General features: G+C 40.2%; 1 protein-coding gene across 2 annotated transcripts in view; it reads right to left on the reverse strand.

The window, feature by feature from the left end:
• The window catches only part of RASA3 (RAS p21 protein activator 3), a 214536-nt gene that overhangs the window by 107077 nt on the left and 92243 nt on the right, over nucleotides 1–15216 (reverse strand). Inside the window, exon 1 of one of the 2 annotated variants that reach the window (XM_075852644.1) lies at nucleotides 8914–9177. The exons of the other annotated variant lie outside the window; for it this stretch is intronic. The gene's annotated coding sequence lies outside the window, so the exon portion shown is untranslated. Of the gene's footprint in view, nucleotides 1–8913; nucleotides 9178–15216 lie in introns of those variants that run through there. 2 annotated transcript variants of the gene reach the window in all.

A 15216-nucleotide genomic window follows, 5' to 3' on the forward strand; every position in this document is an offset into this window, starting at 1 on the left:
CCATCGCATAACAAAGTAATCTGTAGCCGTCCGCAATTGCAGAAGCGCCCATAAACTACTATGGGCGAGTTTATGAAGCAATTGCGGACAAGAATAGTACATGTTCTATATTTTGTGGATCATTTCTACGACACGAATACACATTCGTAAATATACCGAAAAGTGTTTGTCGCCAATAGAAATGAATGGGTCCGTGATTCCATGCGTAATTACAGATGAAAACTACAGTCGTGTGCATGGGCCCAACTTCTTCGGTTTCCTTTCTATTATGAAATTCCAGAAGTTTTTTCTGTACTTTATGGTTTATTAAAGGGTAACTAAACATTCAAACTTCTGACATGTCATAGTGACCTGTCAGGTTTTGATTGGTGGTGATCCGAGCACGGAGACCCCCACCAATCGCTAGAACGAAGTGGCTAATCGCTCACACGGGCGCTTCTGCCACATCGTTTTAACGATTGGTGGGGGTCTCCGTGCTCGGATCCCCACCAATCAAAACCTGACAGGTCACTAGGACGTCAGAAGTTTGTTGAACGTTTAGTTACCCTTTAATTTAACAAAATCACACGTATACGTATTTCAGAATAATACGGCATTTGTAATATTCTATTGCTGCATATACTGAACAATGACAGTTGAACTAAGAAAAATTAACTTAAAAAAGAACGAAAAAAAACAAAAACAAAAAACGAAGTAAATCATTCCTAGGACTACATAATAATTTAAATACAAAATACATTGATTCATAATAGTATTCAGCAATAAATACCATATTTACAGAATAGGGAAATTGGCACATACAGGAGAGGGGACTAGAAAAAGTAAATTAAAATAATTTTTTTAAAGCATTAACAATAATCCATTCCATGGTCACACATGGGACATGTTTTAAGCTTGTTGTAGATTGTTTTACTGTAACTGGGACATGAATTGGGGATTATCAATCACAAGTTGATGTCACTTTAATAGACGGTCGGCTGTTGCAATCCTGGCGGTAGTCATGGCCTCGTATGTTGCTGTGACTTTAAGACTTCTGCTTCCCCCGCTGTGATAAGGAGAGAAGCAGTAGTCCAGACTGTGCGGATACCCGTAATGGACTCACTACATTTTATGTGGAGCAGGCAGACAAAACGGTCGATGTAGCTATCCAAATTTCTGTTTGCCTGCTCCGTTCAGGAGTCAGAAGAGAAGCCATGGGGGAACTGAAGTGGGGGAAGAACTAATTTACTTATTTTTTACTTTTTGGGCCCCCACAAGTACTTTGTAAACTGAACAGGGGGCAATAAGGACGGTCCAGTCACTTTAAATTGAACATATCTGTTTTTGAGGCTGAAGTTCCAATCAACTGTGTACAAAATATGTGTTTCATTATTCCATTTGTGGGACAATATATATTGGATCGATTATTATTTTAATGGAACAAAATGGATTATGCTTACGATTCATGTTTGTTTCGAATTTTAGTCAATATTTGTAATGTAGAGACATTGCTAGGGATTCATTTAGGCTGGTACATGGCTCGAGGGCACGCCAGTCACGATTTGCAGGGTGGTGAATGTCATATATGGAACAGACTACACCCCAAATTCCACTAATATTTTATCCTTATCTTGCTATAGCTAAACTTTCATCAATGTCTCTTAAAAATGACAAAATCTAGGGGGAAACAAAACAAAACAAAATAAAATAAAAAACGCAAAAGTCTCAATTATAAGAGACGTAGAGCAGAAATATTATATTATTTATAAGAGGATATTATTATACACATTAGGATAGACTTTTATATCCTATTCAGAGATTCTATATATGACTTTGTATTTAATTCCTGCCTGATATAGATTATTAATAGCTAGTCCTATATGAGTAACAGATCTCTGGAGAGAAGAGCTCAACTTCTTTTCTAAAAAAGGAACTAAGTGTACCAAGGTACACTGAAAGCCAATTTCCCAACTGCTGACTGATATTATTAAAAAATAACTTTTAATGATTTTACCACTAAGAATGTCCAGGTGGACATAAACACTGTATACGAACAATTTAAAAGTTATAGCCGATATTGCTGCCACACACGCTCAGTTTACACTCCGTCTGCATGTATTGCCAGACAGAGCACAGAGTGCTAGAAATTGTCCAGTGACAGATATGACAGCTGGATAGTTGCAGACTGCCGTACTGGGACGGATTCAAGTTAAATTCAAAATTGGATTCGTGTGCTGGATTTGCTAGACAAATGGGCTGTTTAAAACAATGAATTTAGCCCCCCCGACATGTTTCGCTGTCAACACAGCGTCCTCAGGGGATCAAAATGGGGCTAGTAAGCGCGTGTACGTGTTGTTACTTCCTTTAAAGACTTCCATTTCGTAATTCACAGTGTCCACCTGTGTCGGAACCAATGGAGTGTCGATTACGAGGACGAGCCTCCACATCCTAAGATTGACATGGGAATTAGCCAATGTGAGGGCTATATCAGTGTAGCCAATAAGAGGGCGCACTCTTATTGGCTACACTGATATAGCCCTCACATTGGCTAATTCCCATGTCAATCTTAGGATGTGGAGGCTCGTCCTCGACACTCCATTGGTTCCGACACAGGTGGACACTGTGAATTACGAAATGGAAGTCTTTAAAGGAAGTAACAACACGTACACGCGCTTACTAGCCCCATTTTGATCCCCTGAGGACGCTGTGTTGACAGCGAAACATGTCGGGGGGGCTAAATTCATTGTTTTAAACAGCCCATTTGTCTAGCAAATCCAGCACACGAATCCAATTTTGAATTTAACTTGAATCCGTCCCAGTACGGCAGTCTGCAGCTATCCAGCTGTCATATCTGTCACTGGACAATTTCTAGCACTCTGTGCTCTGTCTGGCAATACATGCAGACGGAGTGTAAACTGAGCGTGTGTGGCAGCAATATCGGCTATAACTTTTAAATTGTTCGTATACAGTGTTTATGTCCACCTGGACATTCTTAGTGGTAAAATCATTAAAAGTTATTTTTTAATAATATCAGTCAGCAGTTGGGAAATTGGCTTTCAGTGTACCTTGGTACACTTAGTTCCTTTTTGTATCCATTACGTGCCTGCCAACTGCTGGGGTCTTCCCAGTATTCAAACTTCTTTTCTAGGAGCAGTTTGTGCCTTTTTTTATATTGTTCAGATTCCAAGCCCGCTAGCAGAGATTTCTCAATAGTTTTACACCAAAAATTTGGGCAAATTCATTAAAACGACGCATGTGGCATGATGAATTTGGGATAACTTGCTATGCCTGTTAGAAACCTTTTTCTGCATTACGACAGGTTATGGCTGACAAACGTATTTATTAAAATTTTGAAGAAAATGGTGCACTTCTTAACCTCTTAATGACCAGGCCTGAAAAGACCTTAATGACCAGCTCAATTTTTCTGTTTTTGCCTCCCTGACTTTCAGCAGCCATAACTTTATTTTTTCATTGACGTGGCTGTATGAGGCCTTGTTTTATGCCAGAGAAATAGTATTTTTTTCCCCCACAGTTTGGGGGTAAAAAAAAATAAAAATATTTTTTTACGGTGTGAATATAGGAAAAAGCGATTGCCATAGTTTTTCTTGTTTATTTTTTGTATCCCGTTCACGTTTCACGCTAAATAACCCATTCGATTAATTCTTCAGGTTATTACGGTTGTCTAGATACCTCATATGGGTAGGTTTTTTGTTTTTATTTCGCGTAGGGGCAATAAAATTTATTTTATGCAAAATAATCACTCTTTTTGGGACTTTTTTCTTGAATCCCATCAAGGGATAACTTTATTTGTAACTTTCTTTTTTTACTTGTAATGTATTAGCATACTCCTGTATGCTAATACATTACACTGTGTCACTATGACACAGGCTACTGTTAGGGCAGCACATAGTGTCCCCGAACAGCAGGCAAACGGGACAGACAGCCCTGGGGTCCTTTGTAGGTCCCCAGGGCTGACTGCAGAGGGATTCCCCGGTGTTTGATCGCATCACCGGAATCCCGGTAGTGCAATCAAAGAGGGGAATTCCCTTTGATCATGCCGCGGTCACGGACCGCGGTAATCAAAGGGTTAAACAGCTGGGGTTCAAACGTTTTCCGACCCCAGCTGTGTTCAGGAAGCTGCTCTGAGATCAGGAGCTGTTAGTTACAGCTCCTGCTTAGAGGACGAGCGCTCATCAGCATCTCCTACCGCAACACCAAAAGACGTTGTTGTAGGCTCGGGACCTGCACCGCCGGATGTCAATAGACAGTGGGCGGTCAGGAAGAAGTTAAATAAATTTAGCACATTTTCTACTCCTCTTAGCCCCATCTAAATACTTTTCTAATCTGTCAAGTCTAAAACATAATAAATTTGGTGCAATTGGCTTTGCATCATTTTTACAGATTCAGGCTTGTTGAGTAATATGGTGCATGCTACTAAACAATGAGTTGCACTGCCATTTTTTTTTTTTAATCATCACTTTCCCATATGGAAAAGCAGTCCTACTTGGTGGAACTTGAAAGCTACAGCCATTTTATTGTCAATTTTCTCTGAAAAAGTGTTGAAAAATAAATCAAATGAAAAAAAACTGCAAGATCACCATTTTTTTTCAAGGGGTTCTTTCCAGTGCCTGCTAACCTGAGTGGCGCTGCATGTAAACATTGGACTGGCGCTCAGGTGAGTACATAGGCCCCCATCACTTACTCCCTGTGCAATGTATGTGTGTCCCTGCTGTGCCTGTGTCAGACAGTCAGCATCCATCCTTCTAAAAGTAGCACTGCTGCAGCTAGACACCTCTTCTAGCAAGAGGTGTCTACTCCAGTAAGGAGGGGAATGGGAGCATAATAAAGACTAAACAAGTCCTGGTAGTGGGAGATTCTATTATTAGAGGAACAGATAGGGCAATCTATCACAAAGACCGGGAATACTAAAAAGTTTTCTGTCTTCCCGTAGATTGGGTTCAGCATATCGCGGATCAAGTTGACAGATTATTGGAGGGACTGGCAAAGACCCAGCGGTCATGGTGCACATTGGCACAAATGACAGAGGTAGGTGAAAAGGTCCTAAAACAAGATTTCAGGGACTTTGGTAACAAGCTCAGAGCAAGGACCTCAAATGTAGTACTTTTAGAAATACTGCCTGTACCACACCAAACAGAGAGCGGGAGATTAAGGAGGTTAATAAGTAGATAAAGAATTGGTGTAGGAAGACGGGGTATGGGGCTCTTTGAGAACTGGGCCATCTTCTCTGTTGGCTACAGACTACGGTAGGGATGGGCTGCACCTAAATGGGGAGGGTGCAGCGGTGTTGGGGGAAAAGAGGATTAGAAGGTTGGTGGGGTGTGTAAACTAGGGTACGTGTGGGAGGACAATTACTGTATAGAAGGGGAGGATAGCGTAGCTAATGAGCTGGGGCCGAGAAATTAACATGGGGTGGAATAGAGGGTTAGAACAGTTAATAGGAATAATAAGAAAAAAGTGGTACGGATGAACATATAAAAGTGCATGTATACTAATGCCAGAATCCTCAATAACCAGATTGAGGAATTAGAGTTGATAAAGCTGGAGGAGCATTGTGACATAGCGGGGATAAGCGAGACATGGCTGGATGATCGCTATGACTGGGCTGTTAATATGCAGGGTTACAATCTATTTAGAAACTATCGTACAAATAAGAAAGGGGGAGGGGTTTAATTATATGTAAATTTCTGCCTTAAAAAAAACCATCCTGTGTGATGATGTTTATGAGGGAAATGATCATGTGGATCCCTATAGGTGGAAATAAGGGGAGGAAAAAAAAAAAAAAATACTCATAGGGGTTTGTTATACGTCTCCGAGTATAATGGAAGATGCAAAAATCAACTAATAAAGCAAATAGATGAGGCAGCAAATCATAACGAAGTCATTATTATGGGGGATTTTAACTACCGTAAAATAAACTGGGGGCAGAATCCTGAAGGTCCAACAAAGGAAACAGGTTTTTTACAATTACCTTCCACAACTGGTGCAAAATCCAACAAGGGGGGGGGGGGGGCACTAGACCGAATTTTAACCAATAGGTCGGGCAGCATATCAAAAGTACAGGTTGTGGGTTACTAAGGTAATAGTGACCACAGCATAATAAGTTCTCATGTATCCTTCAATAAGTTGTTTGGTAGTGTACCTACAAAAACACCAAACTTTAGAAAGGTCGATTTTCATGGGCTAAAGGATGACCTTAAGGGCTTTAAGAGGCTCTGTTACCACATTATAAGTGGCCTATATTGTACATGATGTGATCGGCGCTGTAATGTAGATTACAGCAATGTTTTTTATTTAGAAAAACAATACTATGTGCAGCCACATAAACACACTATAAAGTTACTGCAGTGTCCTGACAATGAATATACATTACCTCCAGCCAGGACGTGATGTGTAGTCAGAATCCTGACATTTCTGTAGTGTCTCTGTAATATTTACAGCAAAGCAAGCGTAATCTCGCGAGATTACGATGTAACCTGTCATTTAAAACGAGATTACGCTTGCCTTGCTGTAAATATCACACATACGCTACAGAAATGTCAGGATTCTGAATACACATCACGTCCTGGCTGGAGGTAATGTATATTCATTGTCAGGACACTGCTGTAACTTTATAGTGTGTTTATGTGGCTGCACATAGCGAAATAGCTATATCGCAACGTGTTGTGTAAATGAATGGAGAGAAGTGTATGACGCTGATTGGTCAGCGTCATACACTCCTCTATACAACGCCCACTTGGTCAAAAAGTAAAAACACGCCCAGTTGTTCATTAAGAAACTCATTAGCATAAAGCTAAAATAGGTCATAACTCCGTCAAAAATGATAGTTTTTCTAAATAAAAAAAAAAACACTACTGTAATCTACATTACAGCGCCGATCATATTATGTAAAAGATAGGCCACTTATAATGTGGTGACAGAGCCTCTTTAAACTGGGACAAAGTCCTCAAAAATAAAAATACAAACTAAAATGGGACATTTTTAAAAGCCTCTTAAAGGGAAGGTGCCATGAAATATATATTTTTTTATCATATTGCTTTTAATATATGAACATACATTTTATTTATTTGTGCTCTCATGTTCTACTTTTTACTTTGTTCTTACTGCTCTATGGGGGCTGCCATTTTTTTTCATCTTTGTATGTGTCGATTAATGACACATACAGAGATGGAATACGGCACATACAACCCCACAGAGAATGCGGACGGAAGCCATTCCATTCCCTGAAGCATACGACGTTCCCACACAGACCAAAACGAAGCTCGTTCGCAGAGCGAAATCCAGCGCCATTTTCATATGGACTGGAAGCTGCTGCTGGACAGTAAGATGATGACTTCTGGCCATATGTTCAAGAAAGCAAAGGCGCAAGGAATAGGCAGGAGAAGGTAATTTATGTTCGTGTATGTGATGTGTGTATTATGTTAGTGTTATACGGTCTGCTGAGCACTGTATCTAACCCACCTACACTGTGCAGTCGTTCAAAAAACGGCAGCACACCGTGTAAGGGGTTTGAAGATTCACTAGCCAGAAGAAGGGAGGGGGGGGATTGTCTGAGGACACTAGAGAGAGTGTGTGCACCCCAAATTTGCAACATAAATCAATGAGGTTGCTTTACCACATTGACCGTGCTGCAATTTTGGGAACTGCTCCCTCTAGTGCGCAGCACATGGAAATGTTATAAATTAGAATCTAATTTATAATATTTCCTGACTTGTGAAAAAATTTAAAAAATTAAAACAATGTGTAATTACTTATATAATAATTGTTTAACTAAAAAAATTAATAATTTCTAGCGACACATTCCCTTTAAAGAGGCTCCAGCACCAGATTTTGCAACCCCCATCTCCTATTGCAGCAGATCGGCGCTGCAATGGAGATAAGAGTAACGTGTTTTTTTAAAAAACGAGCATTTTTGGCCAAGTTATGACCATTTTTATATTTATGTAAATGAGGCTTTCTAAAGTACAACTGGGCGTGTTTAAAGTAAAAGTACAACTGGGCGTGTATTATGTGCGTACATCGGGGCGTTTTTACTTCTTTTACTAGCTGGGCGTTGTGTATAGAAGTATCAGCCACTTCTCTTCACAACGCCCAGCTTCTGGCAGTGCAGACGCAGCGTGTTCTCGAGAGATCACGCTGTGACGTCACTCACTTCCTGCCCCAGGTCCTGCATCGTGTCGGACGAGCGAGGACACATCGGCACCAGAGGCTACAGTTGATTCTGCAGCAGCATCAGCGTTTGCAGGTAAGTAGCTACATCGACTTACCTGCAAACGCCGATGCTGCTGCAGAATCAACTGTAGCCTCTGCTGCCGATGTGTCCTCGCTCGTCCGACACGATGCAGGACCTGGGGCAGGCAGTGACGTCACAGCGTGATCTCTCGAGAACACGCTGTGTGTCTGTGCACTGCCAGAAGCTGGGTGGTAATGAAGAGAAGTGGATGAGGCTGATTCGTCAGCATCATACACTCCCATTCACAATGCCCAGCTAGTAAAAGAAGTAAAAACGCCCAGATGTACATACATAATACACACCCAGTTGTACTTTAGAAAACCTCATTTACATAAATATAAAAATGGTCATAACTTGGCCAAAAATGCTCGTTTTTAAAAAACAAAAAACGTTACTCTTATCTACATTTGCTGCAATAGGAGATAGGGGTTGCAAAATCTGGTGACAGAGCCTCTTTAAATAGGTCCTGTGAAAAATATATACCTTATGGGAATAAACAAGCTAGAACCAGGGTGAAACCAATGTGGTTAAATAAAACAATAAGGGGGGCAATAAATGATGGAAAGAAAGCGTTCAAACTTCTAAAACAAAACGGTAGTGATGAGGCATTAAAGGGGTTGTCCCAAGTTGATAAATGGAGCTATAAAGCTCCCCCATGTAAAAATAAGAAGAATTCTAATTACCTGTCCGTCGTCCAGCGATGTCGTTTTCTTGATATCGTTGATTGAAGTTGCGGTCGGTCCCTCTTTGTATCCTGCTCGTTGCCTAGGTTCCCGGCCACCGCTATTTACCTTTAGCGGTGGCCGCGCATGCGTAATGACATCCTCTGCGTCCGGAGCAGAGGATGTCATTTACTCATGAACGCGCATCTCGGCGCATGCGCAGGAGATGCAAGGAGATGAAGTGGAAGGCACCCGTCGCGAGAAGTCTGCGCTCCGCTAAAGGTAAGTGTGTGTGTGTGTGTGTGTGTGTGTCTGTGTATATATGGGTGTGTTTGTGTATATGTGTGAGTGTATATATGGGTGTATTTGTGTGTATATGTTTGTGTATATTTTTGTGTTTGTGTATATTTGTGTGTGTGTATATATGGGTGTGTTTGTGTATATGTTTGTGTGTGTGTGTTTTTGTATATGTGTGGGTTTGTGTATGTGTTTGTGTATATATGGGTGTGTTTGTGTACATATGTTTATGTGTATATGTGTGTGTGTGTTTGTGTATATATATGGGTGTGTTTGTGTATATATGTATATGTTTGTGTATATGTGGGTTTGTTTGTGTACATGTGTTTGTGTATGTTTGTGTGTATATGTGTGTTTGTGTATATGTTTGTGTGTGTGTGTGTGTTTGTGTATGTGGGTGTGTTTGTGCATATGTTTGTGTGTATATGTTTGTGTGTTTTTGTATATGTATATGTGTGTGTGTATATGTGTGTGTTTGTGTATATATGGGTGTTTGTGCATATGTGTATATGTATGCATGTGTGTGTGTATATGTGTGTGTGTGTTTGTGTATATATGTGTGTGTGTGTGTGTGTGTGTGTGTGTGTGTGTGTGTGTGTGTGTGTGTGTGTGTGTGTGTATATATGTTTGTGTATATGTTTGTGTATATATGGGTGTGTTTGTGTATATGTGTGTGTATATGTGTGTGTGTGTGTGTGTATATGTGTGTGTGTATATGTGTTTATGTGTGTGTTTGTGTAATATATGGGTGTGTGTTTATATGTGTTTGTGTATATGTTTGTGTGTGGTTGTTTGTGTGTGTGTAGGTGAGCATAAGTATCGGTATTGTTCACATTGCTAACTTTTTTTTAATGTTGTTGCAGATTTTGATGTACCGATTGGACTACGTCTTTCGATTCGTTGGACTACTGCGTAGATCTACGTTTTTTGAAAATTTTAATAAAATGGTTAACGAGGGTTTTGTTGGGGATTTCTTATTTCAATAAAAAAAAATTGTCTTTGTGTTTTTTTTTCAAACTTTATTAGTGCCTAGATAATGGCAGTTGGCAGCATCCATTATTAAGGCGGCACTTAGTGTTAGCCGGTGCAGAGGCTAGCACTAACCATCCATTATTACCCCGGTACCCACCACCACCAGGGGTGCCGGGAAGAGCTTGGTACGATCCAGTACCCGACCATCTGTTGTGATGGTCGGGTACTGGGGCGGCCGTAGGCTGGTATTATGAGGCTGGGAAGGGCCAAAATCAGTGGACCTTCCCACCCTTGTAATGCTAGGCTGCTGCTGCTGTGTTGTATCGGGCTGGTTATAAAAATGGGGGGGACCCCCACGTCGTTTTTTTGTAAAATTTAACAATAGACGTTGGGTCCCCCACATTTTTAATAACCAGCCATATACAAGGCCGCAGCAGCCTGGCATTACACGGGTGGGAGGGGCCACTGGTTTAGTACATTCCCAGGCTAATAACACTGTGTTGTTTGTGGCTGGTTATGATAAATTGGGTGGAACCCCATGTCTTTTTAATAAAAATAATAAATAAATAATAAAAAAAAAATGACGTGGGGTCCCCCCCATTTTTATAACCAGCCAGATACAACACAGCAGCAGCAGCCTAGCATTACAAGGGTGGGAAGGTCCACTGTTTTTGGCCCTTCCCAGCCTCATAATACCAGCCTACGGCCGCCCCAGTACCCGACCATCACAACAGATGGTCGGGTACTGGATCGTACCCAGCTCTACCCGGCACCCCTGGTGGTGGTGGGTACCGGGGTAATAATGGTGTTTAGTGTTAGCCTCTGTACCGGCTAACACTAAGCCTCCCCTTAGTAATGGATGTTGTCACTCAGACAGCGGCCATTACTAAAGTGATAGTAATAAAACTTGAAAAGAAAAGACAAAGATATAGATAAAATATTTTATTGAAATAAAGCACCCCCAACACAACCCTCATTAACCATTTTATTGATGAAAAAAAAAGCGTCATCTAAGTAGTCCTCGAAACCGACGTAGTCCAAACACCAAACCTGTAAAAAATCAAAAATATAAAAAAAAAAAATGAAATAAAACATGTCGTAGGCTTACTTTCACTTTCATGTGTGATACTGACTGTTATACCATGTATAGAAGCCTGCGGCAAAGTTGGCTTAGATACAGGGCGCCAGCAGACAGTATCATACATGGCCATACAGACATATATACAAACATACATACATACATACATGCAAACATGCAAACATACATGCACGTATACACATACAAACATGACAACATACATACATGAAAACATACATACAAACATACATACATGCAAACATACCTACATGAAAACACATACATGAAAACATACACACATACAAACATGACAACATACATACATACAAGCAAACATACATACAAGCAAACATACATACATACATGCAAGCATACATACATACATACAAGCAAACATACATACAAGCAAACATACATGCACATATACACATACATGCACATATACACATACAAACATACATACATACAAGCAAACATACGTATATGCAAACATACGTATATGCAAACATACATACATGCAAACATACATACAAGCAAACATACATATATGCAAACATACATACATGCTAACATATACATACATACATACATACAAGCAAACATACATACCTACAAGCAAACATACCTACAAGCAAACATACATACAAGCAAACATACATACAAGCAAACATACATACATGCAAACATACATACATACATACAAGCAAGCATACATACATACATACATACAAGCAAACATACATACATACATACATACAAGCAAAAATACATGCACATATACACATACATGCACATATACACATACAAATATGCAAACATACATACAAGCAAACATACATACAAGCAAACATACAAGCAAACATACATACAAGCATACATACATGCAAACATACATACATGCAAACATACATACTTGCAAACATACATACTTGCAAACATACATACATGCAAACATACATGAACATATACACATACACACATACAAACATGACAACATACATACAAGAAAACATATACATACATACAAAAATAAACTCACCTAAGACGTTCCCACGAAGAGCTGAACGGTCCCGTCACTTTTCTTCTCCCATTCACAATAACAGAGCGGTGGGCGCAGATGAAGTAATCACGTGGGCCTGATATGATTACGTCATCTGCGCCACAACGCATTGTTACTATGAATGCGAGCGGCGCGAAGAAGAAGGAAGATGGCAAGTGACGGGGCCGTTCAGAGCGCCGTTAGAACGTCTTAGGTGATTATTATTTTATTTTATATATTTTTAGTTGTTCGCCGGGTGCTGATGCAGCACCGATGCGGCGGGTACAAAAATGTAGTGACAGGGTGGGGGAGGGAAAAGTGGCTTGCCGAAACGGGGTGAATGTAGTGTAGTGTAGGGTTCATGACATTCACGGTAAGCTCGTCTCAATCGGGCTTACCATGCCCGCTTGAGACGAACATTCTCCCGATGTTGCTAGAACTACAGTATCTAGCAACATCGGGAGCGCGCACACTGCAGAGCGGAGCGGCTTGATTGACATCGAGCCGCTCACGCCCCTTTTTAGAAAAGATAACCAGCACTTGCTGAGTTATCAAGTGTAAAAAAAAGGCACTTAGGAAATGAATTTTAATTTTTTTTTTAACACCAAATGTTTTAAAATTCATTTCCTGCTTAGAATGTATAAAAAAAAAAATTTGAGTCAACTTGGGACAACCCCTTTAAGTAATCAAAGAAAAAAATAAGTTATGTAAAAGAGACAGCAAAGATTGATGTCAGACGAGATGATTATATATATATGCAAATGAGCTTTGAAATGGACAACTGGGCATGTTTTTCTTCGTATGTCCAACTGGGCGTGTATTGTGTTTTTAACTGGGCGTGTATTGTGTTTTTAACTGGGCGTGTATTGTGTTTTTAACTGGGCGTGTATTGTGTTTTTAACTGGGCGTGTATTGTGTTTTTAACTGGGCGTGTATTGTGTTTTTAACTGGGCGTGTATTGTGTTTTTAACTGGGCGTGTATTGTGTTTTTAACTGGGCGTGTATTGTGTTTTTAACTGGGCGTGTATTGTGTTTTTAACCGGGCGTGTATTGTGTTTTTAACCGGGCGTGTATTGTGTTTTTAACCGGGCGTGTATTGTGTTTCTAACCGGGCGTGTATTGTGTTTCTAACCGGGCGTGTATTGTGTTTCTAACCGGGCGTGTATTGTGTTTCTAACCGGGCGTGTATTGTGTTTCTAACCGGGCGTGTATTGTGTTTCTAACCGGGCGTGTATTGTGTTTCTAACCGGGCGTGTATTGTGTTTCTAACCGGGCGTGTATTGTGTTTCTAACCGGGCGTGTATTGTATTTCTAACCGGGCGTGTATTGTGTTTTTAACTGGGCGTGTATTGTGTTTTTAACTGGGCGTGTATTGTGTTTTTAACTGGGCGTGTATTGTGTTTTTAACTGGGCGTGTATTGTGTTTTTAACTGGGCGTGTATTGTGTTTTTAACTGGGCGTGTATTGTGTTTTTAACTGGGCGTGTATTGTGTTTTTAACTGGGCGTGTATTGTGTTTTTAACTGGGCGTGTATTGTGTTTTTAACTGGGCGTGTATTGTGTTTTTAACTGGGCGTGTATTGTGTTTTTAACTGGGCGTGTATTGTATTTCTAACTGGGCGTGTATTGTATTTCTAACTGGGCGTGTATTGTATTTCTAACTGGGCGTGTATTGTATTTCTAACTGGGCGTGTATTGTATTTCTAACTGGGCGTGTATTGTATTTCTAACTGGGCGTGTATTGTGTTTTTAACTGGGCGTGTATTGTGTTTTTAACTGGGCGTGTATTGTGTTTTTAACTGGGCGTGAATCAGTGACCAGTCAGCATCATGAACTCCTCTCCATTCATTTACACAGCAGCATCACGTTCTTACTAGAACGATGTGCAACCACATACACAAGTGTCCTGATAATGAATACACATGAACTCCAGCCTGGACGTCATGTGTATTCAGAATCCTGACACTTCTGAATCCTTTCTGTGAGATTTTCAGCATGGGAAACGAAATCTCGTTTACCTTGTAATCTCGTGAGATTACGCGTGGCTTGCTGGAATCTCACAAAAAAGATTCAGAAGTGTCAGGATTCTGAATACACATGACGTCCAGGCTGGAGGTCATGTGTATTCATTATCTCCAGGACACTTGTGTATGTGGCTGCACATCGTTCTAGTAAGAACACTATGTGCTGTGTAAATGAATGGAGAGGAGTGCATGATGCTGATTGGTCACTGATTCGTCAGCATCATACACTTCTATTCACAACGTCCAGTTAGTAAAACAAGTAAACACGCCCAGTTAAAAACACAATACACGCCCAGTTGGACATACAAAAAAAAAAAAAACACGCCCAGTTGTCCATTTCAAAGCTCATTTGCATATATATATATATATATATATATATATATATATATATATATATATAAAATAGCTCATAACTTGGCCAAAAATTAACGTTTAAAAAAAAAAAAAAAATTACTGTTCTCTACATTGCAGCGCCGATCACATGCAATAGGAGATGGGGATTTGAGAATCTGGTGACAGAGCCTCTTTAATGTTACATCAGAATAGGTTGCAGTTACCAGTGGGGTTCCATAGGGGTCAGAATTGGGCCCTCTTTTTAATAAGATTATTAATGACCCTGTAGAGGGTTTACAAAGTATAATTTCAGTCTTTTCAGATGATACTAAGCTCTGTAAAGTAATCAACACAGTGGAGAATAAGGCAATATTACAGAGGGATTTTGGGAAGCTGGAGGTTTGGGCAGAGAAATGGCAAATTAAGTTTAATGTGGATAAACGTAGGGTTATGCACTTTGCCGAGGAAACAGATTTTAAAATTATGCATTAAATGGTAAAACACTGGGTAAAACTACTACTGAAAAAGATTTGGGGATATTGGTGGACAGTATATTTACCTTTAGCAAACAGTGCCAGGCAA

This window comes from Rhinoderma darwinii, chromosome 2 (genome assembly GCF_050947455.1).
Source record: "Rhinoderma darwinii isolate aRhiDar2 chromosome 2, aRhiDar2.hap1, whole genome shotgun sequence".
Classification (NCBI taxonomy): domain Eukaryota; kingdom Metazoa; phylum Chordata; class Amphibia; order Anura; family Rhinodermatidae; genus Rhinoderma; species Rhinoderma darwinii.